This window comes from Larus michahellis, chromosome Z, assembly GCF_964199755.1.
Source record: "Larus michahellis chromosome Z, bLarMic1.1, whole genome shotgun sequence".
In the NCBI taxonomy this organism is placed as follows: domain Eukaryota; kingdom Metazoa; phylum Chordata; class Aves; order Charadriiformes; family Laridae; genus Larus; species Larus michahellis.
In genome coordinates this window covers 45973617-46001495 of record NC_133930.1, presented here as the reverse complement: position 1 = coordinate 46001495, position 27879 = coordinate 45973617, and positions in this window count along the sequence as shown.

Sequence of the window (27879 nt, the reverse complement as noted above, 5' to 3'; positions counted from 1 at the left end):
TCTACTCGTCTTCTAAATACCTCCAGAAACGGTGACTCAGTCACCTCTCTGGGCAACTTGTTCCAATGCTTAATAACCCTTTCAGTGTAAAAATTTTTCCTAATATCCAATCTAAACCTCCCCTGGTGCAACTTGAGGCCATTTCCTCTTGTCCTATCGCCTGTTACTTGGCAGAAGAGCATGACCCCCACCTATCCACAGCCTCCTTTCAGGCAGTTGTAGAGGGCGATAAGGTCTCCCCTCATCCACCTTTTCTCTAGGCTAAACAACCCCAGCTGCTCCTCATAAGGTTTGTTCTCCAGACCCCTCACCAGGTTCATTGCCCTTCTCTAGACCTGTTCCAGCATCTCAATGTCTTTTTTGTAGTGAGGGGCCCAAAACTGGACACAGTACTTGAGGTGGGGCCTCACCAGTGCTGAGTACAGGAGGATGATCTCATCCGTAGTCCTCCTGGCTACATTGTTTCTGATACAAACCAGGATGCTGTTGGCCTTCTTGGCTACTTGGGCACACTGCTGGCTCATATTCAGCAGGTAGTCAACCAACACCCCTCTCCGTCCCTGTCCAGCCCCACCCCAGGTCCATTTCTGCCAGGCAGCTTTGCAGTCACTCTTCCCCAAACTTGTAATGCTGCATGGGGTTGTTGTGACCCAAGTCCAGAACCCAGCACTTGTCCTTGTTGAACCTCATACCATTGGCCTCAGCCCATCAATCCAGCCTGTCCAGATCCCTCTGCAAAGCCCTTCTACCCTCAAGCAGGTCGACACTCCCACCCAGCTTGGTTCATCTGCAAACTTACTGAGGGTGCACTCAGTCCCCTCGTCCAGATCATTGATAAAGATATTAAAGAGAATTGGCCCCAATACAGAGCCCTGGGGAACACCACTCATGACTGTTCACCAACTGGATTTAACTCCATTCACCACCACACTCTGGGCCTGGCCCTCCAGCCAGTTTTTTTACGCAGTGAAGAGTACTCCCATCCAAGCCACGGGCAACCAGTTTCTCCAGAAGGATGCTGTGGGAAACTGTACCAACGGCTTTACTAAAGTCCAGTTAAGCAACATCCACAGCCTTTCCTTCATCCACCAAGTGTGTTACTTTGTCATAGAAGGAGATGAGGTTTTTTAAGCAGGATCTGCCTTTTATAAACCCATGCTGTCAAATGAAAGCAAGATTGCATTTCTGATTACAGATATAAATGTTCATCCTCCATCATACCATTCAGACCTTCTGCCTTTTTAGTCTTTTGCTTCCCACCTACTAATTCACAGCTTTGTGCCAAGATAAGAAATGTAGAATATATGTTAGGCCTAGGAAGCAATCAGTCTAAATTTCTAGCATCATCTATATGTGTTAAGCTACTTTCTGTGAGAAAGCTTGATCAGAAGCCTCACTGATCTTGACAAGAAGGCTATGCCTTAAAGGTTGATATTGCAAGTTTCAACCTCTGATTCTTTTAATTCAAACACTAAAGTTTTTAATGAATGATGGAAATAGCATGCACAGCAACTTAGTCACAGATTGATTCTAAAGTATTTCATAAAACTGGGAGTTTCCCCAAGAGTATTCCATTAAATGAATATTCACATGGGAAGTAAAGACTATGTAGTTTCCATTAGATAACAAGAAACAAAGAGAAAGGTTTCAAGATTTTAATATGTGTAAATCTTTTCTGCTCAAAGATGAGGCCAAACAGCTTTAGAGAAGCTTTGGTTTTCTACATTTTTGAAACACCAGTATAAAGAATGAAATTATTTTATTCAATTATATAACAATGCACTTAGAACCATACAAAAATTAAAATTAAATGACCTCTGCTTTGAAGTGTGACTTTAGCAGTCTTGTTTGTGAACCTAGCTAAAAGCAAGTGTAAGTTATCTAAGTGATTTGAATTTTTTCAAAACATTCATTAGTACTCTGTTCAAGTTCTTTAAAAAACAAACAAACAAATAAACAAACAAAGCCACCTTTCTAATCAAAACCAGACTGTCTTATTTAGCTAAACCTTCTACCAGATGTTCTAGGCATGGATTATAGCCACACACATCATTTTTTTCCAGTATAGTGATCTTTGAAGCAAGGTAGGATGGGTCATAAGAAAATGAGAGATTCTTAGTCTTGCAGCTTTTAAGGGACCTTTAATATATTTCGAAATGAAAAGCTCCACTGAGAAATAAGATGACTTGTATGCAGTCTATTAGGGGAAAAGATTCATGGTTACCTTTATTTTTTGTGCTTTACAAAGTTCATTTTAAAACATTATTTTCCTACTGTACTCTATTTGCAATATCTAAAAGGATAAAGCAGCCTAACACTGTTAAATTTATGTTGCACTTTAGTTCCATTCTGAAATAAGTTTTAGCCTGGAGTAAGGCATAGTATTTAAGATTAAAACATGCCTTGTTTAATTAAGATTTTGGTGGCATTAATTCCACAGTATATCTTCAACATATCTCTTCATAGTTCCTGTGTTAAAGAGGAAATCCAGTCAGAACAGGTGGTGCAAAAAAGGTATATTGTTGTTAGGAAAGTCCCAAAGGCTTCTCTCCATCAAAGAAAAACTTAGAACAAGATGGAGCATAGAAGGACATGGAGAGTCAACAAATATTTCTGCTATGAAGGAGACAAACTGAAAGAAACTTGAGGCATAAGGAAGAAATTACAGGTATAACTATAATTTACATAACAAAACTAGAAATGATAATTCAGAAAATCAGATTTGGGATGTGATTGATTGTTTTAGGTATTTTTGCTCCCTCAGCATGGACAGGAGTTTGTTGGTGGGAATCTAGTAGCGATTAATTGGTTTGAGTTAATATTCGCTCATGTAATGTTATTTACTTTTCTATTTGGCATTAGAAATGTAAAATAAAATTGAGAAGATTTCAATCAAAAATTAAATAACAGCTTATTCAGCTAGTGTAAATCAGAGTAATATGAAAATTATTTTAAAATATGGTTTGACAGAATTACACTGAAGTTTCTTTTAAACACATCCTTACTCTTTTCATTTATAGTTTCTGAAGTCAAAAAGTATTTCTTGAGTGCGTTAATGTCTCTGCTGTGAGAAAGTTAAATAAACTTTAAGAGGCAATCCTCAAAACAAGACAAAGATAAACGTGGATTTAGTATCTTATGTCCTGAGCAAAAGGCAAATATTAGAGTTTTTTGTTTCTTTTTTTTTTTTTCTGCCATAATTCCTAAGGAACAGGAAGAATTTAAATCTTAAGTATATATATCTGTCATAAAGTTAATATTTTCCTAAAATTATGAGATATTCTGTACAATTGAGAAGTCAGAAAACTCACTTGTCTTTATGCAGCTGACCACATCCAAGCAGGTATCTTTCATACTGAACAACAGAACAGGCAGGACCGGACCACCATATAAATGCTTTAGAGCACCTCCAGTTGTATTCACCAGAAGGACCTTGAAGCAAGGGAATAAGTGAAGAATAATGAAAAGGAAAAAAATCATTATGAAAAAAATTAATGTAAATTGTGTACACCTTAATTTGAAGATAATATTCAGTATTTCTCTGGGAGCCCAGCAGTGTGCTGAAAGCATAGCTAAGGGGGTAAAACAAATAAAGCATTTTTTGTATAATTTCTCTAGTATACAAGTGATAAATGAGAAGAAAGTTAATTTCCTGGCAGAATGCAGTATTTCATGAAAACTGGTAAATGAAGTATAGAGAGCTTTTTCTGTCCATTTTCAAACACCACAAACCAAGAAAGCAGAAAAATCAGTAGGGTACTCTGAAGGAAGATTTCTCTATTTCAGCTATTATCTTTTCCTTAACAGTGCTGGCATGAGATAGGATATGTACAAGAAGTGTTTCTTAAAACAAGATCTGATGAAGGTGTTTGGATCAAATTATTTTGTAATTGTTTAATTTGTGGAATTGCAGTAGTTGTCACACTGATGTTCTGTAAGCAACATTTGTTAACATGGCATCAATCACATAAAATCTGCTATTCCTTCTGTAGAAAGGCTAAATATTTCTTAAATATTTATGCAGTTCATTTAGAGACATAATTTTCTGTGCAGCATCCATAGTATAGAATTCCTATTTCTAGGACCACAATATCAGTAAAAGTAAACTAAATCCGAGGACTATCTATGTCCCTAACTTATTGCTGTTGACTCCACTATTTTCATGGGTTCACTGTCATAATCAGCCACAGAAACTTTTCTCAGGCACTTTGTACCACTTTAACTTATCACACTTGAAGTATGAGAGATTGGGTAAATTTAACTTAGTTTTAAATAGCTTTCTGAGGGTTGTTATGACTCGGTTGAATGAACAGTCAATCTCAATTACACTTTTAATGTATTGAGTCCGAGACACATTCATAGGATGTGAATCCTTATATATATCTTCAGCAGACACAGTGGTGTGAACTGGTATCATTAACTCCAGTATAAATATATATCTGCTGCCCTGAAAATATAAGGGACTTCCTCTAACTGATTTTTGAAAGCTTTTAATGGTTATGTTGATCTCAAAAAAACTTGGTGCTAAACTGACAGCCAAACATTTCAACACACATTCGTATACAGTAATGTTTTGAGGTTTTATTGCATTCATTAGAAATTGTAAGAAAGGCATATACAAGAAAACGACCGTCCGGCTAATGTTTATTATTTCCGTTCATCTTCTTTTCCCTGCCACTGTCTCTCCTTCCATGCCTCCTCTTACCAACACAGTGAGCAGAAATAACACAGCTTCCTTGCCGTAGTGCCTGCTATCAGTTGTCATATTCCACATAGTTGGCTTGTATTAAGTAATATTTCTCTCTCTTTCCATTTCTTATTCAGAACTTCCTTTATTGTGATTCTCTGCCTCATACCAAAGCAGAAGACTTTTCACAGCAGGACCTTATGCTTATGACTATCTTTATTCAAAAAACATTTGGCACTGACAAACAAGTTAGTTATTACATCGTACTCACAGAAATAAGATGAACTGCAGCATATGCTACTTTAAAAAGATGCTGAAGAAAAAAAAAGGCAGGTTTTTTTTTCCAGACAGTGCCAACTGCAAATACATCAACACTTGATCTGAGATTATACTCCAATACCAATTTGCCATTAGGGATGTATAAAAGTTATGCATTCCTTCACCTTTTTCCATCACTGGGACCAGTTAAGGCTGTGACTACAGCTATACAGCTGTGCAGCTCCATCTTCACATCATAGTTTTATCCAACCTGCACACACACAGTGAGTTTTTATCTACACTTTTACTGTGGGTTCAAACAAATGCATACCGCTGCATATATTTGATAATGAAAATAAGCCCTGACAGTTTCAAAGCTAGTCTGTAATAACCATTCTTCACTTTGCGGGTATATTTTGTCTTGTTCATTAAATTTTTATGCAAGTTATAACATAGCGAATACTAATATACGTTTGCTTTAAATACAATATCTATGCTACATAAATGAAATAGTTGCTTTGGAGCTAGATGAAATTAAATCTTCTGTACCCTAGGCTTCATCAATGACTGACATAATTATTTTCTCCCTTCAACATTGTGTCTTCATACAGCTATATACAAGATACGACCAGTAACAAGTGCCAGGTCAACAAAGCTAGTAAGTGCCATTCTATTAGATATTGCTATTTAATTAAGAATTCATGGAAGTATTTCAATGTGTGTATATCAGTATAAATATAAGTGTATATATATGTGTATCTATTTATGTGCACCCAAACACAAACAAAAAAGATACTGTTGATTCTATTCACTCTTCTCTCCTCCCACTTGTCTTCCCATGAAAAAATGTTATAGTACTTTATATTTTATTATATATTACAATAAAAATGTTTTTACATGGAGAAATAGTGATGCAATTTTCTTTCTTTGTCCCTGAAACCGCTATTACATCTTCTGGATATGACTCAGCTTTACATATATCCCAACATGAGTGGGAAGGCATCCTATTCTTCCCATTCCCATTGGTATCCATCAATGAGTATGCCAAAATACAGGCTGCTGCACATAAAGAAGAAAAATACAGTAAGAGAAGGCATATTCACTGGCTGTTCAGTTATGCAGAATATAAAAGATTAGCCTTTCTGTTTCTAGACACTCCTCAAAAGTTATAGTCAACCAAACCACATCTACAGTACTCCTCAGTTCATTGCACTCACTATCTGTACTTTATTCTCACTTGCCTTCAGAGAAAGCATGTTGAATTCTAAACACACTGCTGAATTTCCCCACTAGAAGCACTGTGTACAGCGATGGTTTCTGAATGCACACATAAGCCAGGATTTACAGCTATATTTGCTTTCAATACCTCTTGAGTTTTTTTTCTACACAACCCCCCCACAGCAAAATGTGGTGTGTACAGACTGATAACCCTACTTTGCACAGAGCACTGCTCTGACTGAAGACAGTGGGTGTCAGCTTGGCATTTTTCCTTCATCATACAATTTGTTTTCTTGCTAGTAATGTTAAGAGCAAGGAATACAAATTACCTGATGTAAAATTACTAACTGAAGATAGATGTCATGCAAATATTAAATCATCTATCCTATTTGCATATTGGAAGATAACCTGCTAGAGCCATGTAAATTACTTTTAAATAGTTCAATGTATAAGGGAAGCAGCAAAGCATACCATCATAAAACAAGTATCCTGAGGGTTTCTACATCATTACATTTCAATTTTGATTGGAGGAAGAGAAAATGAAACCTGAACTGAGCTCTTCTACCAGCTTGTAAGTTGGTAGAACTTTTTCAAATCTTCATTACATTTTAATGATCTGTCATATTTCCAAGTAGTATATAGCAACAACATATGTCTAGATGCATTAACTCATGAAAATATTTTATGAGTGAATTAAGAAGAAATCTACAGACTTTCAGAATATATAACAACCAAACTTTTTTCACATTCTAGGTAAGCTATGTTAGCACCTTTAATTTTTCAAGGTTTGTTCCATTCAATTTCTTCTTGTATGCTTCTAGAAAAATTATAGCCTTAGAGGTACACTGCATACCTGGTACTCCTAATTGTCAGACACAAAAGAAGGCAACAGAGAGAATTTTTTGTCAACAGAAGCCGTTTTTCTAGAGTCTAATATAAACAAATATGAATAAGATTGCACTCTGAAATGGCCAAATAGTGCTATCTTTTATTTTCTTACATATACAAATGCTGAGTGAATGAGTGATTTACATTAAACCCAAAATATTGAGAAATTAGAAAAATACAATACAAAATATATATATTACAAATATATATAATTATAGAATATTATGTATAATTATAATATTATATATGATTAAGATATAATAGAGATAATTGGTGTATAACAGAAAATACTACCTATATAATTAGAAAAAATGTAATACAAAACCAATAAGATAATTACTTCTATCAGAAAAAAAATCTAAGAACAGACTTTACTAGAATTATTATTCACAAGAAATACTATTTTGCTCTTAATTTTCTCAATATAACCACTTAGATGTAGATGACCTGTAGAAGCGCCTTGCCCAGTCCATTGCCCAGACCCTGGGCAATGAATACTGCAAGTGCCCTCTAGAGACATACAGCGTAGAAGGGAATGACCAGCATGCGCTTTTCTGATTTCGGTTTCAATCACAGAAACATTTCCCCAGCTGAGTCAGTCATTCATTATATGTTGGCAGCACTGAGAACCCCTCAGCTTGCTTTGTAATGAGATGAGTTCATTTAATAGAGGAATGAAATAATGCTATTTTCTAGATCAGAAAGCATTTCCTTTTGCAAGCAAATGTTGGGACACTAGAAAAAATGTATTTTATCTCAAGGGAGTGCTGTGTGCCCTGAGAAGCTGTCTTACTTCTACTGCCATCGCAAATTTGTTTTCTTTGTTCCTGTGTTACTGGCCAAATATAAGGTTCACCATGCCAGATGCCACAGGAACTGAGAGTTGTACATCCAGCAGCTATCTATCAGTACAGTCACATATCAAGGATAAATGCAATGCACAGGTAATGGCTGGTGTAAGCTCTAAAAAGAGCAGCTTCCATCTGAGAGTTAATACAGTTCCATCTGGTACCTCTGCTCAGTGCTAATCAGCTGGCAAGGAAATGGGAGCTGGTTGGCATGGCTGCAGCATCCAAGAAGATTGCTTAGCATGAATTATAAACTTGGCTACCTACAATTTCACATCCTGGGAGGTGCTCTCAGGATGATTATTGCCCTTAGCCATTAGTTACCTCCTTAGTCACAGAATGACTCACTTTGTTATTAAAGCAAATTAAGAGGTGGAGATTTATTGAGTGCTGGGCAATCCACTAATTAGTGCAATAAGGTTTCCTTGAAGTTCTGGAAGGCAGGACTGGACCAGAATTCAATTTGAACACACTGTCTACAGTTTCCCTGGCAAAAGACAAGTGTGCAGAACATGCAGAGGGAAAGAATATATTCTCAGGAAGAACTTTCTTTTTTCAGTAGCAATCAATGTCTGTTCATATGCCAGCAGAAGAAAAGGGGAGGGACAGTCAGGAACTTAAAACACAGGAAATGTTTATGACAAGGACAGGTCCTGCCACACGCTCTTTTTATTAGAAAGGGTCCTAATGAAGAGTGCTGACAGTGGGAAAGGGGTCCATTTAGGTACAGTTAGGCTCCTGGAACATCTTATGCCCAGCTGAGGATCTAAGTCAGTTGACATGGAGTTTTACCTTGCAAAGCACAGTAATCAAAGGACCAACTGATAGTTGGTCCTAATGGCTAAACCTAGTGGTTTTCAACAGAATTTTAAACGTAAGGGCTAGCAACTGTTTTCATGGGTGAGGGGAAGAATCTTACTCAGCTTTCTTAGCAAATTAAAAATAAAAAATAGTATACAAAAGAAAAGAAAATAAAAGAAAGAAAGAAAGAAAGAAAGAAAGAAAGAAAGAAAGAAAGAAAGAAAGAAAGAAAGAAAGAAAGAAAGAAAGAAAGAAAGAAAGAAAGAAAGAAAGAAAGAAAGAAAGAAAGAAAGAAAAGAAAGAAAGAAAGAAAAGAAAGAAAGAAAGAAAGAAAGAAAGAAAGAAAAAGAAAAAGAAAGAAAGAAAGAAAGAAAGAAAGAAAGAAAAAAGAAAGAAAGAAAGAAAGAAAAGAAAGAAAGAAAGAAAGAAAGAAAGAAAGAAAGAAAGAAAGGGAAGGAAGGAAGGAAGGAAGGAAGGAAGGAAGGAAGAAAGAAAGAAAAAAGAAAGAAAGAAAGAAAGAAAAAAAATAAATAGAGGAAATGTACTTAAGAAACTAAATAATTCATTTTCTGATTTGACATTACCAACATCTAAGAGGATAGAAACAGACAAGGAGTATGTCCATACTTAATAAGGGAAAACATCCATCCTACATTTCAGTCCCTGGAATAATGCTAGAATGAATGACTATACGCGATTCACACGCATGTAGAAAACTATTAAGATTGAAAAAAGTGCAGCAAATGCAAATTTGTCAGGAAAAAAAGAATCACGCTAAGCAGCTTTCTTTATGATAGCTCTACTGCATTAGTTAGAGGGAAACATTATTTCTTTATGTAGCTAAATTAAATAGAAGATACATTTAAAAATATTAATAATAGTAATGACTTGAAATGCATTGTACTCCGTACGAGTCTGGAATTAAAAAAGATTTTCGTAAACTTGAAATCTGGATGAAATTCAGTAAAGATAGATTCAAAGACCTACATTTGGAAGGGAGGTACCAAATGCAAGAATGGAAAATGTGCAATTACTAACCGGGCTGAAGTGCTACAAAAAGGAACTAGATATCGAGTAGATAAAATTAAGTATGAGTCAAAAGTGTAATGCTATTGCTAGTCACCATGGCAGGCAGCTACCGTTGTGGGACGTACTAACAGGAATTTTATATGTAAGACACTGATGACAGCTATTCTGAACTACTTATTCTATGGAGCTATTGTTTGGAGTCCACATTCAGCTTTGGGTATAGCAGGTAATGATTTAAGTAAATATATAGAAGAAAAAAATATGTTGCATCATGAGATAAGATGCATCTGTGGTCTGCTTCAATCCAAATCAAACTAGTTTTCTGTAAAGAAAGGAGAATAACCGTCTTCTGAGACCACAGGTAAAAAATCCAAGCCTACTGCAAATACAGCAAAAAAGGTGAAGTCTGGCCTGTAAAGGTTATAAAATATTTACTGAAAGTTTTTAAAGTACAAAGTAAACAACAGTAGTAGGGATGATCTATGTATACTTAATACTACTTCAGACCTGGAAGAAAGATAACACGATCTCTCAATGTTCCTTTCAATTCTCCACTTCTTTTGGACCAAATGCACATGCCATACGTGCTCTAATTGCAGTCTCAGTGATTTCCATTGCTGGACATGATATAGCAAGAGTTGCATAGCTCCTAGGATACTTCTGAACAAATAAGGTGAATCTGAACAGCAGAGAAAGCCAGAAACTTTTCAAAGATATAAAGAGACACAAAATTCATATTACAGGTTTTTTTCTATGTATTTGAATAGATGAACTTTTTACTAATTTCTGTTGTTGCTTTGAACTTTTTTCTTTTGAAATGCCTAATCTGTAGCATCTCTGAATACAGCTTTTCTGCTAACTGTACTTGGTTAGCTACACTTATAAAATTTAAGGCAATGGACGTTTCTTTGTTTTTCATATACAATTTTGCTTATATAAAGACAGAGAAAAATAAGTTGCATAGGTTCTCAAATGAAAGTATTAAAGCAATCAGATTATTAGACTCTGTTTAAATCCCTCAATCAATTAGTGTCCTTTCGATCAAGACCAGACTACTTAGAAATCAGATTTCTGTCATCCCTACTGTTCCCAATAAAGTCTCTAGAGCCAGAAGAAATACAGTCCATAGACAAACTGTATGAATTCATCTGTTCACACCTAAAGTATCCAATGACACTATATAAGGCCATGCTAACCAAATATTTACTTTGCTAGATGTTTCAAACACTGAAAAATGTGCAAAGGGCAATCTGCGCTCACACTGTGTTTTGAGATTTATTGTCTGGATGTACAGCAAATGTTGTCTTCAGGAATGCACATGGGCACTCCAAAAAACAATATGCAAAAAACCAACAAGATACGATATCTTCAATCATAACCATGTAGACTATAATATTTTGGGGCATAAACTGTGCAGTTTTCTGTGTTGAAGAACACCACAAAAACTTCCCACTCTTTTATAGTTAAATAATATCATTCAAAATTAAAACACAGTAGTTTTAACTTTGATTGCTTTATCGACACATTAAATCCCATCTTGCCATATTTCCTTCTGATCCCTTTTCCACACAAAATCTTCTTATCCTGTGAACATGTAAAGAAAGAGAATGCTTTAAAACAAATTTTAAAAGTAGTGGAGACCAGAAAGTACCCTCTGAAGTTTTTATTTCAACACAGTTCCAGTGTTGAAGAACACGTATGTAGGACCTACTCCAAATCATTATGTACAATTGCAACAGCTAGCAGCATATCTAACTAGTGATCTACATGCACAATTTCTTCATTTGCAAACATACGAGATACTTTAAAGTGCAAATTAGACAGAGATTTGTATGTACAAAATTGTGCAGGTGCATTTTTTAATCCAAGTTCATCTGGATTCAGCTTCTCTCCTTCAAAGTGGAGTCAGATTGGAGGGCCCAAGTCACACCAGTTTCCCAAGACCACTGGTATTTGTTTCATATAATTCATTATAAGATATTGGTTTCATAAACTATTCTATATTTGAAAAAGCATCTTCAAATGATATTAACCTTATTTTGTATTGTGCAGGACTTAAGTCTGCAGCAGCAGGTGTCACCCACTCTGGTTCTAACATGGGTGTAAGCATTTCTTGGCATTGTTCATTTCATATCACTGGTGGATGGTCTCACCTTTTTACCCACACACTAGCATGGCTGATGCCTCTATGTCAGCAGAAGTTCAGAGCATTAGCTGTTTGCAGCCTGTCATTTGGAGTTGCAACACAGCCATTTTAAATTAATAAAAATTAGGGTAATGGTCTGAAACCAGGTTGTATGCACATGTTAGGACTGCCTAAAAGGTTGGGATCTTTTGTGAAATCAGTGAAATATGTTTACTAACTGTTACATAGGCATTAATATCATCTTAACTCTGTGCTGGAAGAGAAAATACTGTCAGTGAAACAAATATTAGTGAGTAGAGTCAGTTAAGACGGCTTCAGAAGTCACTCTAGAGAAAGTGCTCATGGGTATAAGGAAAGGGATGAAACCTTTTAAAAATTAAAAAACAGTAACCACAAATGAGCTTTTACATGCTTGAGATTTCTATTTTAACATTCAGACATCAGTAACATTTTCAATGAGCTCAGTAGAATTACTTTTTTAAAAGAAGAAACTAAGTCATGGCCTACCTGTTCTAACTCATTAAAACCATTTGCAGCCCAGGAGGTAGTGGTTCATGGCTCTGGAGGTGTAGTAACCTGTATCAAACAGTAATTCTTGAAGACCACATTTATCTGGGAAGCATTAATTAATAGCGCAAGACAGTGACGACTGGTACAGGAGCTCTGAGCTGTTTTCTGGGCTGAGTTTACTCCATGCAGTTATACAGCAGCCCACAGGGCAGTATTTTAGGAAAAAATATGAAACCAGTTGTACTGGGTTTATGTGGCAAGGGTTGGTAGCAGGGGGATTTCAGAGTTGGCCTCTGTGAGAAGATCCCAACCACCTGCACCCGACATTGCCTTACCTACGGGACTTAGTGTAACCTGCATCAATATAACCTGCATCAATACCAAGGGAATGGAGACAAGGACAGTGGTAGGAGAGGTATCTGGAGTGAAACTGACCCTGAGGAAGGGAGGCAAAAGGTGTTTTCCCTAAGAGTTTAAATGTATGTTTTCTCTCTTTCCTAATATCCATCGTAATCAAATGTTTTAAGTTAAATTCCCCAAGTTGAGTCTGTTTTGCCTGCAGCAGTAATTTCTGACTGATATTCACTCTTTATTTTAAGCCATGAGTTTTCCTGTTCCTGCTCTTCCTATGTTCTTCCCCCATCTTGCTGAGGGCATAGGGTGAATGAGCAGCTGTGTAAATGCTTGGCTGCCAGATGGGGCTGACCCACCACACCAGTGCACTCATGATTCCAATGGACAACCAGAAATTCTCCATTAGGCTTAAAGATATCTAACAATTTAAATAAGTATCTACAGATAAAAAATGCCTAATGGCTAATAACAACCTGCCATTTAGATGTGCAATCAGTTATATGGTTACATGCTGCTGCTGAACAGTCAGAATATTCAACTAAGTACTGGGTAACAGAACAGAAGGAAACAAACTGATCATTTAAAAAAGTATATGCACACGTGAGTTCTGCTAGAAAGGTATGCAAGAGGAATGAACCCATAGAATGCATAAAATATTTCTGACTTCATTTGTACCAGTTTTGTACTAGTTAGGTAAATTCAAATTTGTCTTTAAGCAGCTAAGTTACAATCAAAGAATCAAACTTTTAACATTTTTATCGTTTTGACACATTGTGGTTCGTTTTGTTTATAGCACCAGTCTGAAAGCTATTATAATTGATTGTTATAATTGTCCTGAATATGCATCACCATTTATAATTTTTCCTCTGCCAAAAAAGTCTCATTGAGCAATATTCAAAATGAATGTTCTAATGTGGCTCCCATGGTTTAAATAGGACTGTTTTTTTCTTTGAATCCTCTTTGTCATTATTGGACATGCAAAGCAGTTTCAAAAGATTTTTCTTTTTTGCAAAATCACAGTGTTAGTGCAAACTCCACTGGTAGCTCATATATACTGGCCTGCAGTAGAGATAATAATCTCCTATACAATAGAAGAATTAAGGATAAACAAGTTCAAGTTATAGAGCTGCAATAACATTTTAGCATAAACTTACAGTGAACTGTCAGATAGATCTTCTCCTTAAGAGCACAGCTACGTCTTTGAAAGTAAAAGCAGTACACTGGAGACAACTTGAATATGGTCATTTTTAACAGAATAACAAATGCAATAGAACCAATTTTCTTCTACTGATTTGAAATAATATTGCAATAGCTGTAAAATGCTTAATTGCTCCAGGAACATGCATTGTAATAATAAGTTCTCTAAAAAAATTCTGTATTTTGGTGTTGGTTTTATACATGACATGATTGACCTTTCTTAAAATAGACAGTGTTTATAAAAGAAATTATGCTTAGATATTAAAGAATCAAATATAACTTATTGTAATGCCTGCTTTAACATTCACTAAGAATGGTATGAATATGAACCTGAATCTTCCACAGGTTTAAAGCATTATTTAAGTGGTACCTTTGAAATGTATAGGATAAATACTGTTTCAGAAGTCATAGGTAAGACAATAACTTGCTCATATCATACCTAAATCAAGTTTTCAGTCTGGACACATCTTTTCAAGGAAGGAGAAGTTCAAACTGGAGTCATTGCAAATGAAGTTTACTAGAATGATGATGGGCATAGAAACGATATGCTCAGGGAAAAGATAAAGAATTTGGCTTCTCTGTTGTTAGCAGTTTGTCTTGTTAAAGCCAATGTAGCAGAGACACAAGAACCAAGGCAGAAGGAAAGTTATTTAAACTCAATAACAAATGAATAACTGAACAGAAATTGTCCATTAATAAATTTAATTTTTATTCTAAATTAACCAAAGAAGTTCCTTGTAAAATCAGAAAAATGTCTGTCACACAGGATGTTTTTGACTCTTCTGTTCCTATTAAAAGATAATTCTGCAAAAGAAAGTATGTTGTCTTTATAGAGCATCTGACATCATTTGACCAAAAGTTGTTTACATTAGTGCAAACTGTAGGGCTACCTGAATCGGCTGAAGGCAGATTTTGTGCCCTCTATTACAATGTGTATTTTACTTCACTGTCAACACATCCATGCATACCAATATATATACATGATGCCCAGCTGTGGCAGCTGCCCTTCTTGATCTCCTACAGCCAGAGCCTCTCCATTAACACCGCGCTGTGTGTGCTGCAATGTTCCCGACATTCACTATGTCAGTTTTAGGAATAAACCACATGAGTAGAATTGTTTTTTATTGTTCTCCAAGCAGCACAAGCATGAGAAACTATTATTTTATGTTTAAATGAACAGGCTCTATTAGATATAAATGTTTAAGGGAATATAGTAAGTAAAATGCCCAATTATTACTTAATATCTGAAAAGCAGACGTATTCCTCATGAGCAAGAAATAAGACAGATGCATCAAATTCCAAACTCTTCTTCCATCTATGAACTCTATGGAATTATTTTCCCACATGAATACTTCCTATCCCATATAAGCCAGCTGACTAACAGAACATAATCAGACCCATTGCTGGATTTTCTGACACATTATGGGGGAGTGGGGAGAGGAAGTCATCTGAATTCTCTGCAGGTAGATAGATGTTCTAAACTCCCAGATCTCAGCACACCCCAAAATATAACTTACCAATATATTTTTTTAAAGAATCACTAGAAATAAAGTTCCAGTATTGAAAAATTGGTCACAAGAAGACCCATACAAAGCTCAATCTTGCAAAAACTGCCACACACCCTAACTTTATTGCTGTGAGCAGTCCTTACTATTCATGGTGGTAATTACAAATATATGCACAAGAGCTGGCAAATTAAGTTTTTATTTCCTGGATAAATGAAAGATTGTATCTGACACAAACTTATTACTCTGTCTTCGTAGAATTAGAAGGGACTCATTTTTCTCTCAACCTAAAATTCTATTAAAAATCTGAAGCAATACCATAAAGTGTTTCTTCACAAAAGAATGAAAAAATACGAAAATAACACATTCATTTTAGGCAAATGAAACAGTTCAAATGCTGGAGTTATACTAAAACATTTTCAATGAGAAAACAGCAACACAAGTAACAGCAAGTAGTCATCTTGAACACATAAAAAGAGACAAAGGAAAATTTTTGCTGTGGAAAAATCTTAATGCTAAGTGAGTGAGAAGTAGGTTAAGCAAGATTCTGTTTTTATAATACAAATCATTATATAGCTGACAGCAATCTAATAATAAGCATGCTTAAATACTTAAGAATTTTTCATGTTAACCTAACAACAATATGATAATTTTAACAGGAGAATAACAACAGGTAAAATAGCTGGTAAAGCTGTCATCATAGATAGGTTTCTATGTAAATTTTATATGTCACTAGTCTCAAAACCATGAGCTCTTTTAAGAATACGAACGTAAGAATGTGGAATCTTACTTGTCCTGGATCTGACAGGGATAGTGTTAATTTCCAAAAGGATCTGTCAAGGGACACATCCCATGTGATGCCATGCCCAGCCTATAGCCAGGAGCTGGCTGGGGGAGAGGGCAGGAATGTCACTTGGGAGCTGGGTGGGTCATCCTGGTCAGGTCAGTAACCAGTGGTACCATAACATGTCTGTACATTCCTCAGTGTTTTTGTTGTTGTTTTCCTGTTCCCTTTCCTGTTCTGTTACACTGCCTTTGTCTCAAGCCACAAGTTTTGCCTCTTTCTTCCGATTCTTCCCACCCATCCCACATCTGGGGACAGGATGAATGAGCAGCAATGTGGTTCTTTGTTGCCAGCTGCGGCTAAGCCATGACAATAGTGGGAAATGGCTAGTTTGGTCTCACATAAATGTCATAGACAACAGAGGAGGTTTCCCATATATGAATGTTGCAGCTGTATGCCTGTATTGTTTTTGAATGCCGCTTATAAAATCTTTTCCAAAATATCAATGCATATTGGAAAATCACACTCTTCCCTTGTCCATCTGGATAACATTATGATAATCCAGGTGTGATTTTGCTCTGTATGAAGACACTTGTGGCAAACCTGAACTAACCTACTGTGCTGAAAAGCAGTCAGGGAGAATGAGCAGAAATGTTTGATCTAGCTGCTGTGCTGCATGAAGTTTGAAAGTTTGTTAAGCAAAAATAAGAATATACTCCAAAGGAAAAACCAATCTTCACGGAGGTAAAACAAGGAGGATGAGATCAGACATAGAAGCAGTCAGGAAAATCACATTAATCTGTTCTTCTTTAATATAAACGATAAAATTATTTAGGAAGAGCCATGAAGGTGATCAGAGTGCTGGAGAACCTCTGCTATGAGGACAGGCTGAGAGACTTGGGGTTGTTCATCCTAGAGAAGAGAAAGCTCCAGGGAGACCTTATAGGAGCCTTACAGCAGCAATAGGATGAGGGATAATGGTTTTAAACTGAAAGACGGTAGATTTGGATTAGATATTAGGAAGAAATTCTTTGATGTGAGGGTGGTGAGACACCGGAACAGGCTGCCCAGAGAAGCTGTGGGTGCCCCATTCCTGGAAGTGTTAAAGGGCAGGCTGGATGGGGCTTTGAGCAACCTGGTCTGGTGGAAGGTGCCCCTGCCCATGGCGGGGGGTTAGAAATCAGATGATCATTAAAGTCCCTTCCAACTCAAACCATTCTACAATTCTATGAAATTATTACTACTTGTCCTGTAGAGATAGCACCACTGGTTTAGTTATTGTGAAGAAAGTGAAACCTCCAAAATTCAGTTCACAACTAAACACATTTAAACATACTCATATATCCAGATTCTAAACTATACTGCCAAGGCTTACTACTGAGAAATGTTTTAATGTCTTATCTTTTACGCTTACGCAAATATTCACTAGAAAGTGTAAAGATCTCTATTTCACTGTAAATATCCCAGTAGGCTTCATTAAATAGAATAAACTGAAAAATACCACTCTTGTTTAGGCATCTATTTTATCAACAATACTTGTAGAGTTGGTGTTCACTGGTATGCTAAACCCAGAGGGTAAATGGTGAATATGACCTATGCAGGAGAAACATGCTTGTATAAAGGTAGAGGAGGACTTCTGCCAACTCAATTGTCAAGCACTTGCCAGTTCCTCTCTTCCTCTGCAGGGAAATACTGACCTTGTTTGAAAATATAATGGTCAGTAACATTCCTTTAAGTTATTTTTGCTTGTACAGGTTTAATTTTCTTAGTCTCCAAGAAGCTCTCAGACAATTGCAGCTGACCCATTCTGTTCCTGTCTTTTCAAGAGTTTCTACCAATGTCAAGGTTATTTGACTACAGATAGTCTCATATTGACTAGTAACAATTATGTCCTTAATTCCTGTTGACATCTACTTTCAACTACTCTTTCACACTGACCCATGGGTCTCAAAATAGCTACACAGTATATTCATCAATCCTGTTATCATCTTAAATATTAGCATAATGTTGATTCAATCTTATGTAGTAAGAGAGATGTATAATGTATGGGAGAGGTATTTAAAAAAGTTTTTTGACAGCACAATTGTGCCTCTTGGTTCCAAAGCTCCCCCTCAGCATCACTTGTTAAGAATTTCTGCTTCCTTTAGTCAGTTTTCCTACCCATTAGTCTGAAAAGACACTGAAGAGTGGTTTTGTCCAGTTCACCAAACAGAGCCAAACACTGAGGTAGTACATCTTTGGGTGAGTTTTAGCTGCTGTGCTTCTCTTCTTGGATGAACATGCTCCTGGATGGAAAATTTGTACATCGCCTAAATATTTTCATTTATTCTTTTAACCATAGGGTAGTTATGTTAGAATTCATCAAGTGTTAGCCTTCCCAAGTGCGTAAAGCATTTCCTTGAAGCCTATCTGAGCATTTGAAAGCTTTCCTATCCCAAATGAGATTGTGCTATGTAGGCAAAATTTATCTGCATTCCTCATGTAGGTTCTGGGAGTTGGGCTGGTAACAGCTAGGATTGAGGTAGCAGTCACAGATGCCTTACCCGGTTTCAATTATTTCTTCATTAAATCAGTTCCAACACCACTTCTCTGTCTATTCAATAACCAAGATTCGTAATCAAATGAATAATGAAAGGTGAATGGAAATGTTGTGCTTAGTTGTCGCTAAGTCTGTTTTCAGGTGAATAGATTCAAATGACTATATCAACATTTGATGTGTATTACTGAGGGAAGATTTAGCCTTAAATATCTTTCTTCTTTTCCTTTTTTTTTTAATTCATGTCTTTGAATTAAAAAGCTTTAAGTAAGTCCTTTTTGTTACTGTGGATTGATGCTTGTAATAAAAATAAAAGTTTTAGTATTGTATTTATTCCCTGTAATATGAACACAATCAGAAGTAACTGATTAAATTGTTTGATTCCTTGCAGATAATAGTTGGCAGTGCCTGACAAATACTTCCAAAAGTTTTGGTTAATTTAGGAGTTTTCTTAATAGTATCTTCCTGTAAACAAATAACCATGGTTTAACCCCAGGCAGCAGATAAGCACCACACAGCCAATCACTCACTCTCCCCAAAGTTGGATAAGGGAGAGAACTGGAAGGGTAAAAGGGCAAAAACTTGTGACGTGAGATAAAGACAGTTTAATAGGTACAGCAAAAGCTGCATGCATAAGCAAACCAAAATAAGGAATTCACTCATCACTTCCCATTGGCAGGCAGATGTTTAGCCATTTCCAGGAGAGCAGGGCCCCACCACATGTAATGTTTATTTGGGAAGACAAATGCCATAACTCTAAATGTCTCCTCCTTCCCCCAGCATTTATTGCTGATCGTGACACCATATTGTTTGGGATATCCCTTTTGTTAGTTGGGGTTAGTCCTCTCCCAACTTCTTGCTCACCCCCAGACTACTTGCTGGCAGTGCAGCATGGGAAGCAGAAAAAGGCCTTGGTGCTGTGCAAGCACTGCTCAGCAATAACTAAACAATCCTTGTGTTATCAATACCGTTTCATCACAAATCCAAAACATAGCACAGTACAAGATACTTTGAAGAAAGTTAACTCCATCCCAGCCAAAACCATTACAGACTGTCACGTCCTTTGCTCTTCATCATCTTACCTGACCAAAGAAATGTGAGCTGTGTATCGATGTGTCTATTTAACATAAAATTTAAGAGATATGGATTACATTCCCAACTGTTTAGACCCAAACTACTTGAAAGTGTTCTTAAAATAGAAGGACTTGTAATGGGCAGGGACCATTTCATACACAACCAAAGACAGCGAATATTTCTGTTGTTTACGTGCAAAAGGGAATAATACTTAGGAATGGCATTTCAATGTTATTTGAAAACATATACAGATCGTTTGTCAACACCTGACATTCTTGGGGTTTTTTCCATCACTTTCAGGAATACTTTATTTTTCAGATGGACATTCTCTTACCCTTTAATAGTTTTTGGAACAGAAGTCTATATAGGGGAAGAATCAGCTCAACCTTGAAGTAAGAAATTAGAGAGATTTTCTTACTTTCTTACTTTACTTTATTTTTCTCTTTGCATATTAGTGAATACTTAGATTTCATAGCTTCTTTTTGTGTGTGTGTGTTAATTTAATTTTTAAAAAATAATTTTCCACCTTTTCATTTTTGATTTAATTAAACTTATCAAAGATGTCATGATGATTCTCATGTCTTCCTCAACATTATTCCTGGTTTTCCATCTTCTGTGGTCAAAGATGGCTGAATGAATCAGAGCTTCTCTATTCTTCTCACTATTAAAACAGAAGTATAACTACAGTTCTGGATTTTGGAGCATTTTCAGTGTATATTTTAACTATATTTTTTGCATCTTTTCTGTAAGAGTTTGAAAAAAACTGGTCTGTGTGTGCTGGCTATGCAATACTCTATTACTTCACATGTTTAATCAGTACAACATATTTTATAATTACCTTCTAGATGTTCTAGAACCAAGAAAATGGTTTTCCTTTTTTTAAAAATATTGAATATTTTTCCCCCTTCCTTACAACTAACATTGATATACTGCTGTTCTTTCCTTAGCTAGCATCAGAGGGTTTTATTATCATGCCACAGTTTTAACTATGGGCACTCCTTCTTTGTGAGACATTTATTATATACAAGAGATTTACCTGTTTCTTAAAATATTGCAAATGTATTCTGCATCCATATAAACAAGGGATAACTATTATTTCTTTGTACCTGACTGTTTCAAAAACAAGGCCAAGAGATATTTATAGATAAAGAGGCTGTGACACCCCCATTCCCATGGAGGTGTGTCTTCATTCCTTCTTGCAATGTGAACTTCCTTGCACACAATCTGCCACTCATACTTTCTAGTGCCACTTATCAAGAAGTGAAGTGAGTAAGAGAGAGTAATTATGGTTATAATATTACTTCCATCTCCCATTTAATATTCAGAGGTACATTTGACTCCATTAATAAGACATAGTAGTAATATTTTTTAACTGAAAGATACTCAGAAAGAAAATGTGAACTAGAAGTAGTCTAAAGTGGTAAAGTTTAACCTAGCTAAAGCCTACAGTGAGAGTGTTTCAAGACCTCTATAACCCACCGAGCATGGTGCTGTTTTTTCTTTAGATCTACTCTGCTTGGATTTTACACCACAGGAAGAACAAGCAAAAAACATTTTGATTTCTTCTAAGTTGTAGCATAGCTATGGTGCAAACTCCTTAATACAATTAATGCACTAAGCATCTAAGATCTTAAAGAAAGTTCATGTGACTGATTTCAGTAAAGAACACTGAAGAACTGATTGTCACTCTATGGCACCCAACCCTCTAACTGCTGCAGGACAGATAGAGGGGCATAGGTTATGCTACAGACTATATAGATTTGGGGTTGTTCAGCCTGGAGAAGAGAAGGCTTCAGGAAGACCTTATAGCGGCCTTCCAGTACCTGAAGGGGGCCTACAAGAAAGCTGAGGAGGGGCTGTTTGCAAGGGCATGTAGCCCTTATGATGGTGGAGGCCCCATCCCTGGAGACATTCAAGGCCAAGCTTGATGAGGTTGGCCTCATCAATCAACTGAGCAATCTGATCTAGTCAAAGATGTCCCTGCTTACTGCAGGGGGGTTGGACTTGGTGACCTTTAAAGGTCTCTTCCAACCCAACACATTCTATGATTCTATGATTCTATGATTCTATGATCTTGCTTCTGATCCTCTTGAAGGAACTTATAAGTCATTTCTGCAAGAAGTGAGTAACGGATACTATGACCAGTATCAGAGAGGCCCTGCCTCTGACCAGGTGGAGGAAAGGGACAACCAGGTTTATTGGACAGTGTGGATTCGATGGCCTTGCACATCAGACCCACAGGAGTATAAGGCTGTAGTGGACATGGGTGCACAGTGCACCTTAATACCACGAAGCTGTAGCAGGCCAGAACCCATTTGTGTTTCTGGGGTGACAGAGTGATCCCAAGAGTTGACTGTACTGCAAGCTAAAGTGAGCCTTCACTTCATATCTGTAAATTTAAGCCACAACTTGATTGTATCACATGGTCAGAACCCAAGAGTAAATATTTATACAACGCATCTATCCTTGTAGGTTCAGATACCACATCATCTCTACAGTATGCACAACTGAGGCACCTTCTTCAGAGCTGATCAAGTGACTGTCGCTCGTGGTTTACCACTATAGCAAAAATAGGGCCACCACTACCACACATCTCAAAGAAAAAGCTACAAGCAGCAGTGGGAGACAGGCAATACTATTACTTCACAGTTGTGATGGAAGTAAAAGATCCATCTAGCTCATTCTGATCCTCACTTCTGGCTGATACTGGGCTGTTAGGAAAAGGCAAAAAGCAGGCTTGCTTACAGTCCTACTTACTCTAGGGCCTTCCAAAAATCTACAAGGGATTTCTCTTAATATAAGTCTGTGTTCTCTGTGTTTCAGTGTGGGGCCACAAATGTGAAATGCAAGAGAAGAATCTGTGAGCTAATGATAAATTACTCTAATGCCACAATTCTATTCATTTTCTCTTACAAATAAAGGTGAATTTAAGTAGGATTATTAGCACCATCCATGACAGAAATTGTCCACCTTTTTTCTCGAGAACATGTCCTTTGTTATAGTTTAATGCTTGATTCAACTATAATTTTGCTGTACAGGTCTCCAGAGCTTACATTGGTATAGGATTACTCCAGATCTTTGCTTACAACACAACTTTTCCAAATCTTCCTAGTCCCAGTGAGACGTCTGGACCAGATCATAGAAGCATAGAATCATAGAATCATAGAATGGTTTTGGTTGGAAGGGACCTTTAAAGGCCATCTAGTCCAACCCCTGCAATGACCAAGGACATCTTCAACTACATCAGGTTGCTCAAATCCCTGTCCACCCTGACCTTGAATGTTTCCAGGGATGAGGCATCTACCACCTCTTTGGGCAAACTGTTCCAGTGTTTCACCACCATCATCGTAAAAATTTTTTTGCTTATATCTAGTCAAAATCCACCCTCTTCTAATTTAAAACTCTTACCTGTTCTCCTATTGCTACAGGCCCTCCTGAAAAGTTTGTCCCCATCTTTGTTAGAAGTCCCCTTTAAGAACTGAAAGACTGCAGTAAGGTCTCCCTGGAGCCTTCTCTTCTTCAGGCTGAATAACCCCAACTCTCTCAGCCTGTCCTCATAGGAGAGGTGTTTCATCTGTTTGACCATTTTTGTGGCCCTCTTCTGGACCTGCCCAACATGTCCATGTCTTTCCTTTTTCTGAGTGCTCCATAACTGGATGCAGTGCTCCAGGTGGGGTCTCACCAGAGTGGAGAAGTGGGGCAGAATCATTTCCCTTGACCTGCTGGCCACACTTTCCTCTATGCAGCCCAGGATACGGTTGTCCTTCTGAGCGCACACTGTTTGTTCATGTCCAGTTTTTCACCTACTAGGACCCCCAAGTCCTTCTGCTCAGGGCCACTCTCAATCATAGAATCATAGAATCATAGAATCATAGAATTGCTGAGGTTGGAAGGGAACTTTAAGATCATCAAGTCCAACCTTTAACCTACGCTGACAAAAGCCACTTCTAAACCATGTCCCCCAGTGCCCCATCTACCCTTTTTTTAAACACCTCCAGGGATGGTGAATCCACCACCTCCTTGGGCAGCCCATTCCAATGTTTAATAACCCTTTCAGTGAAAAAATGTTTCCTAATATCCAATCTAAATCTCCCCTGACATAACTTGAACCCGTTTCCTCTTGTCCTATCACTTGTCACCAGGGAGAAGAGGTCAGCCCCCATCTCTCTACAACCTCCTTTCAGGTAGTTGTAGAGGGTGATAAGGTCTCCCCTCAGCCTCCTCTTCTCCAGGCTAAACAACCCCAGCTCCCTCAGTTGTTCTTCATAAGGTTTGTCCTCCAGACCCCTCACCAGCTTTGTAGCCCTTCTCTGGACACGCTCCAACACCTCAATGTCCCTCTTGTAGCGAGGGCCCAAAACTGAACGCAGTACTCGAGGTGGGGCCTCACCAGTGCCGAGTACAGGGGGATGATCACTTCCCTAGTCCGGCTCACCACACTATTCCTGATACAGGCTACGATGCTGTTGGCCTTCTTGGCCACCTGGGCACACTGCTGGCTCATATCCAGCCGCCTGTCAACCAACACCCCCAGGTCCTTTTCTGCCGGGCTGCTTTTGAGCCGCTCTGCCCCAGTCCTGTAGCGCTGCATGGGGTTGTTGTGACCCAAGTGCAGGACCCGGCACTTGGCCTTGTTGAACCTCATACCATTGGTCTCAGCCCATCCGTCCAGCCTGACCAGCCTGAATCACTTCATCTCCCAGTCTGTGTTGATACTTGGAGTTGGTATCCCAGGTGCAGGTGCAGGACGTTGCACTTGGCATTGTTGAACCTCATGAATTTCTCACGGGCCCACTTCTCAAGCCTGTCCACGTCCCTCTGAATGGCATCCCATCCCTCAGGGGGTTTTCATACCTTCTGTCGTGGTTTTTGGCCGGATTGGCCAAGCAGAACGACAGATAGCCCTTCCCCACCACCTCTCCTCAGAGAGGAGAGGAGATTTACGAGTTTAGAAAAAGAACTAAACTACCTTAATGAAAATAATAATAAATAAGAAAATAGTAAATAATAATAGAATAATAAAAATTTGTGGGAATAGAGAGCAGCATAAGTCCGTTCGACCTTCATGAGATAAAGCTGCATCCTTGAGAGAGGGCTTGAGAGAACAGAAAAACAAGTAAGAATTAGCAAGAAACAGGACGTGAGAATGAAGTTGTTGCTCCTCGTGAACAGACAGCAGAAACCAATCGGAAGATGTAGAGAAGCATGTGGCAGTCGACCTTCAACCTATCAGCAGTCTCCTGTGTGGTAGAGGTGCATAATGCTCCTGGAGGGACAGGTCTGGGGAGAGAGAGAGGGATCTTCTACAAAAGCAAAAGAATATGTGGTTTATAAATTTATAGAAATGATCTGGACAATCTTAACTTCAAAGTTATGTTTTAAGCTGCAGATTTTGGAAGTGTCTCAAGCAAATTTCAAGGCATACTGAGAAGTTCTTTGGTAGAACAGCTTTAAACTTGATTGTATAACAGTTTATTGGCTTTGAGAAGTTGCGTTACTCATATTTCATCCACAAAAGTAAGTGAAAATGAAAACAGCAACAACAAATTCATGCTAGAAGTATTGTGAACCTTAGACAAGTAATGAGACACTCAGCTTTAAATATTGCCAAAGTCAGAAATAGCCAAATGCAAGTTAACTATAAAGAAGAAAAAAAAAAATATTCTGGGCATAGGGAAATAGCATAATTGTATTCTATTGCATGATATATTAAAGAAGAAAAAAAGGAGAGGTGAGAACAGCAGGAAATGTAGAACAAAAGTTTAGGTTCCTTGTAATCTTAGGTTCCTGAAAGCTAAAACTTTCCACATTAACCATAAAGTAAAGCAATGAAATTAATCCTCAGATCTCTTCAAAATCAATGTAACTTCAGCACATCCATTACTACACTGAAGCTTCAGTTTCAGCATTGGTAATTAAGAACCGAAGTAAAATTGCTGGACGTCTGAACCCAAGGCTAAGAACTAGCAGTAAGCCATTGGCCTCCACCCATATTTCTATGCTAATAAGTAAGAGGTGGTCAGTAATAACTAAGTATCTGAAAGATTTAAAATCTGTTTTTCCAACCTCTACTTTCAACAAAACATTTTGATCTTAACTTCTTATGAGAGCTTATGTCAATTAAAACTCAATCTCTTCAAAAGCTGCTAGATGCCTTAATTAAACTTACATGCAAGAACTTAATTTCCAGTTTTTCTTACTCTCATAATAGACAATATAGTTACAAAATATAATCATCAATTTTCAAGGGTGATCAATGCACATGTGGGATATGTTTCCTTTTCATTGCAATGTTAATTGGATGCAGATATTTTTTTTAATATGTTTTCTATCCATAAGGGATAAGGATTATGTTAATGGGAAGCCAAACTCTCACTTAGTTGAGAAAAATTCACTGCAGGACTTCAGACAAAGCAATGTTATGGTGTTTTGTGTGGGTTTTTTTTATCATCTTGGGATAGATGAGGAAGAGCTTGGGCTTCTTTTTTGTCTTGAATATTGTTCTAATGCTGTTTTCATAGTAATGACATAGCACAATAAAAAACCTGTTAATGTAAGTACTGTTCTGTAATTCATCCAACAAAGGGATTTCTAGTTCAGCTAACAGTGTTAGATACATTAGGAACCGTTACAAAACTGCATACTCCACTACCTGTATAAAGTAAGAAGTATAAAGCTGTTGTCAAGAATTTTTCACCTAGGAATCCTTCTTCTCTACAGGAAGTCTACCTTATATATATTGATTATTAGAAAGTCCTGACACAGGAAGAAAAGACCTGACTCCATGTCTCTAATTTAGATGAATTGAGAGTTTGACAATTCTATCTACAGACAGTATTCCTTTTATCACAGATCAATTTTTATATGTGGGGAACATGATTCCTGTACCTTGAAAGGAAAATGTATGCAAAAATAAATGAGCAAGCTTAATCAAAACGAGCTTTTTGATCTGTCTGATTAAAACGGGTCATATAAATACACTGGTTTCAATAGCCAACAGTAAAGAATTGTAGTTTTGACAGCACAAATGCCACTGTAAGAGAAGGTTTCATCAAAAAAAATTTGTGGATCAGGGCTCCACTACCTGAGTAAAAATCAAGCCCCAAATTAACATACTGCAAACTGTATTGTTCATCTAAAAAGTCAAAAGCAGTAATTTTAGTTACAACATTTCTTCTCTATGCTGAAACAAAGTATGTTTCATTATTTAGGATCAATTAGAGACAGAAGTAATTTATCTAACAATTTAATTCTGTTCAGCAATGTTTAAGATCCTAAAAATATGCCAACAATTCTACTCTTAACCCCAGAAAAAGCCAAATCCATTCACTAATTTCATTCTTGTTTGCAATAAAAACAAATTAATTAGAACAAGCTCCTTTGCAAGACATCAAAAGCGATTCTTTCAATTATTTCTTTCCAGTCTGCAATAAAAAATTCATTAACCTCAGCTTCATTCTGAAATTTCAAAGCAATTTATTCAATAACTTCATTTTAATTCACAAACAAGTTAATTACCCCAGGTCCTGTTCCACAAAGTTTTTCTAAGACAACTGCCTCCCTTAATTCAATACACATGCCTTTCTCCATCTTGAAAAGATATGTTTGTTTCCTGCATCTTTTGAGATGCTGGCCATGATCAAAGGGCTAGATCCTGAAATGGCACTTGCTGTGCGCCACGGGGTTTACAAGCGTCAGTCACCTTTCAGAATTAGCCCCAAATTGAGCTGTTCCTCACAGCTGCTGTAGTCTCAAAGCAAAATGTACAGCAATAATGACTCTAGGCTGCATGAATAAACAGCAAAGCAAAGCTTTATGTTTCTATCTCCAATTCTGTTATGTTAGCATTGGTGATGTGCAGGCATCAGCGCTGCAAGTCACATTGAGATATCAACTTTAAGTAGGACAGGTGGATTAATTTTCCTTCTCAAACACTTTACAGAAAAAATGAATGTATTCATAAAATTTACAAGACCATGTAATGTTTTTTGCTATTTAAACATGATATTACACATACACATTTCCCTATCAAAACGAAGCTTTT